Genomic DNA, 9,222 nt, shown 5'->3' with positions numbered 1-9,222 from the left:
GAGAAGGAAGAGCATTTCCCAGAAGCAGCAGGAGAAGGAAGGCTGGACAAACACCCAGGGAAGTTTCTCTTAGGGACCTGGGGGAAGGGGGTGCCACTGAGGACTGAATTTAAGACTTTCGCTTCCCAACACAATACCCTTCCTCCATCCACCTTTTCTTCTGCTGTTTGGCTTAGTTGATTTTTATTTTCACATCAGTGACATCTGATGCAGTTAATTTTGGTTGGATCTGAGCTGTTGCATTCCAAGTTCAGCAAGGATACACAAGTGTCAGTGCATAATCCTTCTCCGTCTTGTGAACCAGTTAACACTGCAAACAGGCAGAGCCATTAACATGCTGACTTTCTTTCCCAACAACATAATCCTCTGGCAGCCTGACTTCACTGATTGATAGTCGACCTAATAAGGCTGATTTGGATAAGCTTCCCTGGTCTCCAAGGACATCATTTTAACTGTGGGGATTTAAAAAAAAAAATTCTGTTAAAGTAAGTTTAATATCTTTCCAGAAATATACTTTTGAACCATCTCGCCGGGCTTGGCTAAGAGCAACAGCTCCTGTCACAGACAGTGTAGAAATATTAATATAATCGAAAGCCTCAGAACCCTCTCAGTGATCTGGAGACCTTCATGGCAAAGGAAAGATTCAGTGGGTTAATTCAAGCATCCAGGAGGCTAACCAGGAAAACAAGCAATAAAACCTGAGACAGAAGAAAGGAAGCTAGCTAACAATAAAAAATGGCAGGAAGATTCCCAGCCCATCTGTAACCCATTAGAATGCTGGGAACCATTTTCCAGGGTATTTTTTCCGGTTGTGTTTTCAGCTTCTGTGCTTATTAGGGAGAACCCATTTGGGAACAAGAACAGTGCAGTTGAATAGATGAACTTCTAGGAGTGACAGGCCCTGGGAGTTTCTTTGAAGGGTCTGTCTGGTATTATTAGTAAAATTGCAGATAAGAACAACTGACTAGTAATGTGTATGGGCCCTAAAACCAGCTTCATTGAACTGATTTTTAAAAGATGAAGTCTGTTTAAGATTAAACATGAAGCGTTGAGATGAACTAGTGAAATACATTTTCTGTGTGTGTGTGTGTGTGGGTGTGTGTGTGTGACACCCTCTAATTCTTGTCCCACTGATAGACAAAAGTGCTAAATAGTCTACATTTTAGTTAACGGTATGGGAAAAAAGTCTTTACGTTTTTGTGAGTGTGTGTGTGCAGAAATAACTTACATTTTGACAGGTAGATTCCATAATTCCTGACCTAAAATCAGAGGATTAAATATGCTAGCTGAGACTATTTCTATGGAATTCATCCAAGTCCCTTAACTATGGTAGAATTCAGCTAGATCACTAAGGAATACTGGATGAAGACTGCGTTGCATAACTTATGGGATATAACTAATTTATATCATATTGTCTAAATTTTAAAAATGGAGTTATAATTCTTTTAAGTAAAACAAAATCCATCTTGAAAAAAAGTTGAGTTCTGGGCAGTGATCATGAAGCAACCCGCCTTTAAGAAAAATGTGAAGAAATGACTTCATATTCCTGTTTAAAAACCATGAGCACATTTAAATGGGTTTTAAGATAGGTCTTCTGGGAGAAAAAGCGATGTGTGTGGTCATTTTAAACACACACATTTAAAATAGAAAGATCTAGGGCCGGACCGGGTGGCTTACACCTGTAATCTCAGCACTTTGGGAGACCAAGGCCGGTGGATCACTTGAGGTCAAGAGTTTGAGACCACCCTGGCCAACATGGTGAAACCCTGTCTCTACTTAAAATACAAAAATTAGCCAGGCGTGTTGGGAGGCACCTATAATCCCAGCTACTCAGGAGGCTGAGGCAGGAGAATCACTGAACTTGGGAAAGGGAGGTTGCAGTGAGCCGAGATTGCACTACTGCATTCAAGCCTGGGCATGCAGGCTTGAATTAAAAAAGAATCAGAAAGATTTTGGAATGACTTTGAAGCCTGCAAAGTTTGATATAAGAGAAGAGAGAGAGAGAGCGTGTGAATGCGTGTGTGTGTGTGTGTGTGTGCACGTGCATATGTGTTATACATATATGTGTTATACAACCTTTCCCAAGGAATAGACAGCATGCCAAGTCCATTTCCTCTCCCTTGTCCCCCACATTCCAATGTCTTGACTAGGGAAAAAGACCTCCACAGGCTGCAGTAGGAGGAGCACAAGCTTTTGACTCTGACCTTCTGTTCAACTTTGGGACATTGTTTGACAAGAGTGCATGCTCTTCCTTAAGGGGGGTGAGTCACTTAGCCATTCTGAACACCCTCTCCTCACCTGTAAAATGGGAGAATTCCAGGCTTCTTGGGAAGATAAGATGAGGAAATGCGTGACAAGTCTTTGGCTGTGAAGAGTTTTCTTTTCTTAAGTGTTCTTGTTCTTGTTACCATGACTCCTGTGAGTTAGAATTGCATCTGGATTCAGGACTCTGCTGCCTTCAGGGATCTGGCCACAGACCTTTCTGTGTCAATTCTCAGCCAGGAAGACCCCTCTCTGTCTCCTACCGAGGTCCAGATCTGCAACCGTCCCACCGCGTGTGGGGATTGTGAAGAGATGGCATAGAGTTTGTTTCATTTTAGCTATTCCCATCCAACTCTGTTTGATCGGGAACAGTCTCTCCTCATGCCACCTGTCAGGGGAATGCCTTTGCCAGAGAAGAGGGTCTATGCTCCCTGCTCCCACACACACTGGCCCATCAGCTGTTTCTCATTTTCCTCACCTGCAGGGCTCTAGCTCAGGCTCACCAAGGACTGGCGCAACCAAGGTGAGAAGAGAATAAAAGCATCTGGTCTTGGGAAAGTCCCTTGTCTCGACATCAGGGTGATGTCACTCCCTGTGCTGCCAGCCTCGTCCTTGCCCTCCCTTCTAGGGCGCCGGCTGCTGATACCGTCAGCTTCTTTGTGGCCTTCTTTGCTCTACTGCTGCAATCCCTGACAGCCTTCACTTAGACTCTGAGTTTCTTGCCTTGACCTGAATTTTGTTAGTTCCATCTTGAATGTTACTGGCTTGTTTAGTCTCGGAACCTATTGCTGCCTGGTTCTCTTTTGTCAGCTCTTTCTTCGTTCACAGAGAGCAAGTTGGGGTGAACCGGTTGAAATGTCATGAGTATCGTATGGAAGGACCCTGAGCTTTGCAGTTCTGTAGACCTGAGTTTGAATTCCAGTGCAGCCACTTACTTGCCCCAGGGCATTAGATACGTTACTTTAATACTTCTGAGCCTAGCTTTTTCATAGGTAAAGCTATGCAAAGACATGGAATCAACCCAAATGCCCATCAATGATAGACTAGATCAAGAAAACGTGGTACATATACACCACGGAATACTATGAAGCCATAAAAAGGCACAAGATCATGTCCTTTGCCAGGACATGAGTGGAGCTGGAAGCCATTCTCTTCAGCAAACTAACACGGGAACAGAAAACCAAACACCACATGTTCTCACTCATAAGTGGGAGCTGAATGATGAGGACACATGGACACATGGTGGGGAATATCACACACTGGGGCCTGTCAGTGGGGTATTGTGGAGAGGGAGCACATCAGGAAGAATAGCTAGGGGATGCTGGGCTTAATACATAGGTGATGGGTTGATCTGTGCAGCAAAGCACTATGGCACACTTTTCTTTTTTCAAACCTACATAATCAACCTGCACAGCCTGCACATGTACCCCTGAACTTAAAATTTAAAGAAAGAAATCCTTTCATAGGTGCTACCTGCTTGTGATGAGGGGAACAACATACAGCCATACCTGAGCATCAGGTGTGTATAAGTCAGGGTTCCCCAGAGAAACAGAACCAATAGGATAGAGGGACGGATGGATGGATAGGTAGATAGGTAGATAGATAGACAGATTTATTATAAGGAGTTGCCTCATGTAATTATGAAGGCTGAGAAGTCCCGAGACCAGCAATCTGAAGTCCTGAGAACCAGGGTGGGAATTTCAGTGTGAGTCCAAAGGCTTGCAAGAGGAGAGCTGACGGTGTAAATTCTAGTCCAAGTATGAAGGCTTGAGAACCAGGAGAGTCAATGATGTAGGTTCTAGTCCAAGCTTGAGGGCAGGAGAAGACCAATGACTCAGCTTAAGACCTTCAGGCAGAGACAGTGAATTCTCTCTTGTTCAGCATTTTGTTCTATTCAGGCCTTTAACTGACTGGATGAGGCCCACCCATATTAGATGCTTTACTTAGTCCATTGATTCAAATGTCAATCTCATCCAGAAACTCCCTCATAGACACACCCATAATAATGTCCACCCAAATATCTGGGGACCTCCATAGCCCAGTCAAGTTGACATCTAAAATGAACCACTAAAAGCAGATTAGATCACTCATTGAGAAAATGTCCTAAGAGGCCCGAATCTGCAAATCAACAGTAAAAAGATAACTGTGATGTTATCCAAGTAAAATCAAGATTTGTATAATGGCTATTGCAGTTCAGATGGAAAGTGCCACTGTTGTCTGAATGTCCCATTCATGGAGAGAATCTGTTTCTGTTTGTCTAAAGCCACCCTTAGGTTATGACCCAGGAATCTGGCTTGAGCAGCCTGGTGAATGTCACTGTAGGACCAATGTGGTGGGTGTGGATGGGGAGCCATTTTTCAAGGCCCAGAAGTCCCATCAATGAGGCACAGAGTGCAATGGAAGCAGATGCTAAAGCCAAGTATTAGGAAGGTATGAGGCATGCTTAGCTGTTTCTTTTCTTTTTACAATTGTATCTTGGGCATGGTGGCTTGCACCTGTAATCCCACCTACTTGGGGGGCTGAGACAGGAGGATTGCTGATGCCAAGAGTTGGAGACCAGCCTGAGCAACATAGCGAGACCCTGTCTCCAAAAACAAACAAATAAATAAATAGAAAAAATTAGCTGGTTGTGGTTGCACTTGCCTGTAGTCCCAGCTACTTGGGAGGCTGAGGTGGCAGGACCGCTTGAGCCCAGAATTTCAAAGCTGCAGGGAGCAATGCTTGTGCCACTGCACTCCAGCCTGGGCAATATAATGAAACCCCGTCACTAAAATAAATAAATAAATAAATAAATAAATAAATTGCATCTTATTTGGTATAACTTTCTTATAGATGGTAAGTGGGCCAATTAAACATTTTATTCGATAAAATCACTTATATATGAGAAATTGAATTGTGGTTTAGAAAACTCTCTGTTACTTTAGAAGGCATTTGGAAAGAAAAATCAAGATTTCCAGCTTCCGTAAGTAAGACTCTCTGTCACCTAGTAGCAGTTCCCCCAAGTTCTGACAGTTTCCTTAGAGTTACATGGTTGTGGGGTCATACTGAGCTATCCAATCCTATTTATTGACAGAGACCTCATATTGTTTCCTTAAACAGAGTATGATTATTTGAGACCTTGTTCTTTTTTTTCCTACCTCTGCACTCCTAGAAATGGGATTTAGATTGTATACTACAATTGATTAGAAAGAACCCTGTTCAGTCAAGCATTTAATATTGAGTTATTACCCAAGCCTGACTCTTAGAAATAGACATTGATCCTGCCCCTGAACATGGGACTTGGAAAAGTAGTGGCATTTTCTGTTTAGAGAAAGGCAGGCAATGTTTTCCAGTCCCTTGTATCTCAATGGCACAGAACCTTCATTAAGCATGGGGTCTCACTATATTGCCCAGGCTGGAGAGTCTACCACCCAGTCCTAAGAAATAAAAAGTGATGTCTAGAAACCCACTTCTCACAATCATCTCTTTCAAAATTAACACTGATAAAGGTCTCCAAAAGCTTTCAAGACAACATCACGACAGAGATGAATGCCAGCAGTACCCTGTTAAGTATACCCATTAATCATTATTTTTAGAATGTTTTCAACAAGAAACATTTTTTTTTATAGTTTGCCTTGGAGCAAAGCTATTTGGTGTGAAAAACTATTTGAGTGAAAGGAGATGCTATTAGCCCTCTCTCTCCCACAGATGTAGCCTAGGGTGCTAAGGGAATTCAGCGCATCTTAGAACACAGGCTAAGAAACCTGCTCTCTCTGCATTGGTTGGGTGAGCCCTGATATTGCACCAGAATCATTAAAAGGCATTTAATGGGCAGCCACCTGTGTACAGTGCTTTGTACAACACAGCCACTTAGGAGGCAGAGAAGTATTTGCTCTCTGGGAATGTATATTTTGCTTTACTACTTTTGAAAATCTAGCAGAAGGTGAAGCTTATACTCCACTGGGAAAGTAGACTGGAGTAAGATTAGCATTGCCAGATAGTGACATGCAGGAATATTCTGTTTCCATGTTCCCCATTTGTGTTCTTGTCAAGCTGTATAACTGAGTCATATTTTGACTTAGGATACCAGTAAGTAAAAATGTGCGGATATGGATATGTGTCTGTGTGTGTGTGTGCGTGGCAACTTACCTGAGCCTGTGCGTGTACACCAGCCATGACGTACTTATTACTTCTCAGCTCTGGAAATTTACCAAGTGATTATCTGCCATACTCCTCATTAAGCTCTGCAGATCTTAGACAACATGACGCGTGGCCATGAATCTGCAAAGCAGGTCTCTGAATCTGGGGGATGGGTTCCATTACGATGGATCACGCTTGTTCTTGAATGTCCACGTCCTCTCCTTTCCCTGTAGGTATATTCTCTTCTCTAACCGTTCCCAGTTTTGAACTTTGGGCTACCACTGCTGTGGGTTGGGCCTGTGACCTAGCAGGAAGCATAGCTGAAGTTCCTGGATGACTCAGGACTTTCCTCCAGATGCAGATCATCTCTGCATCCTCTGGGCGTTGGGCCTCACGGTGGCGGTCAGGTCTGCCTGCTGTCTGGACTCACTGCTATATCTTAAAAAAATTTTTATTATTTCATTATGCTTAATTTTTATGGGTACCTAGTAGACGTAGACATTTCTGAGGTACATGAGATGTTTTGATACAAGCATGCAGTGTGAAATAAGCACGTCATGGAGAATGGAGTATCCATCCTCTCAAGCATTTATCCTTTGAGTTACAAACAATCCAATCACATTCTTAAGTCAAGCTTGTCCGACCCAGGGCCGCACGTGGCCTGGAATGGCTTTGAATGCTGCCCAACACAAATTAATAAAGTGTCTTAAAACATTATGAGATTGTTTTAGGATTTTTTTTTTTTTAAGCTCATCAGTGATCATTAGTGTTCATGGATTTTATGTGTGGCCCAAGACAGTTCCTCTTCCAATGCGGCCCAGGGAAGCCAAAAGATTGAACACCCCTGCCAAGTTATTTTAAACTGTACAATTAAGCTATTATTGACAACAGTCATCCTGCTGTCCTCTCAAAGCGTGGGTCTCATTCATTCTTTCTAACTCCTTTCTTTTGTTCTCATTAACCATCCCTGGCCACTGTATCCTGTATCTTAACCCCTCAAGCCCCTGTGCGCTGTTGTTGGTACCTTTGGTCACCTGCTTCTTGCGTGCCTTCTGGGTCACCTCTTATTAGACCCAGGTCTTGCTGTCTGTCTGGTGAGAGGCCTGGGCTGGCTTCACAGTCTAGAGGACCCTTCTCTGTAACTGTCTGTTTTCTGATTCTCTCCTCCCCATACACAGCACCCCCTAGTTCCTGGATTCCACTCCTCCAAGCCCCAGGTGCCACAGAGGAAGAGCAGAGCTCCTGCAGGTGGGTTATTTGTTGACACAAAACTCAACAAATAACTCAAGATCCAAAAAGGTACAGTTCATGCAGATGATTACATAGATTTGCCTTAATATATATATATATTTTTATTCTTGTTGCCCGGGCTGAAGTGCAATGGCATGATCTTAGCTCACTGCAACCTCCGCCTCCTGGGTTCAAGCGATTCTCCTGCCTCAGCCTCCCAAGTAGCTGGAATTACAGGCGCCCACCACCACGCCTGGCTAATTTTTGTGTTTTTGGTAGAGATTGGGTTTCACCATGTTGGTCAGGCTGGTCTTAAACTCCTGACTTCAGGTGATTCACCTTCCTCGGTCTCCCAAAGTGCTGGGATTATAGGCATGAGCCACTGCACCCAGACTCTTTTTTTTTTTTTCCAGAAGAAAATATCCCTGGACATTTTATAGAGTTTTGTTGGCAGGATTGAGCTTATATATAGGTTAAGAAGGCAGTGTTCTGCGGAATAATATGAGTGTTGGGGATAATTCACCCTATACAATAAAAATAGAAACAGAATGGCTCTAGCAGTCAGGTTGCTGAAATTCACCACATTATGCATTCCTTTGCTCTAAGGCATTGATGTTCTGTGTTAAAATGCAAATACATCATCTGAGAGGACTTAGAGAACGGGGCCATGTGTCAGAGCAGGTGTCAGCAAATTTGGCTTCAGGCCTTCCCAGCTAAGCGACCCTTCTATGAAAGCCTAGAATATTAGAGATGAAAAGAATCTTAGACCCACACTGTGATTCTCCTTACCCAGAGGAATGTTTGCAATAACAGGGCTTGCAAAGTGAGCACCGTATTCATTTTAACGTCCTTGCTTTCTTGAGCCCAAGTCAGCTTTCTGGTGTCTTCCATGAGATTCCCACCTCTTCTCTTTTCTAACGGAGGCCCCCTCGATCCCTTCAACTTTCCTTCTCGTGCTTTGCTGCTGGTTCCCCCATGTGTTTATTTCCTTTAAATGGAAGCAGCTGGAATGTTCCCAGTTCCCACCATAGATGCCCTGAGAGGCACAGAGGAGAGTGGCAGCCTCACACCTCCAGATAGACACAAGAGGCACGTCATATTTTTATTCCTTTTTAGTTAAGATCAACTAAAGCCGTAAGTCCTTTCCTGGTGAGCTGTTATTTAAGTCACCCCTCTCCCTCCTCGTAGGGGAGCAGCTACTACTGACACCCTCCCCTGCTACTATTCAGGGCAGGATTTTAAAGGTACCTCAAATACCTTTATCTTCCTTGACGTTCGCTAGGGACAAATATTTCAGAATCTGTTTTCTCATCTTCAAAATGGTAATGGTCATCCCTCTTCTGTCCACCACCTTTCTGGCAGTGAGACTCCAGAGGTGAGATCTGGATGCCACCGGTGCACTGTGGACGGTGTGGGGACCTGCTGCAATGCCAGCTCCAAGCCACTGGCTGTGGCTTCCTGAAGTGCTGTATTGACATCTATTTGGACCTAGCTGGAAAGAGAATGGTGACTAATTTGTGATGTCTGCTGTGATGTGTGAGTGTATGTGTGTGCACACAGCATCTTTCCTGACACAGATTTGTTATACTACACCCATGCAGGAAATATTAT

The sequence above is a fragment of the Macaca mulatta genome, chromosome 9 (genome assembly GCF_049350105.2).
Source record: "Macaca mulatta isolate MMU2019108-1 chromosome 9, T2T-MMU8v2.0, whole genome shotgun sequence".
Classification (NCBI taxonomy): Eukaryota; Metazoa; Chordata; class Mammalia; order Primates; family Cercopithecidae; genus Macaca; species Macaca mulatta.
This window is presented reverse-complemented; position numbering follows the sequence as displayed.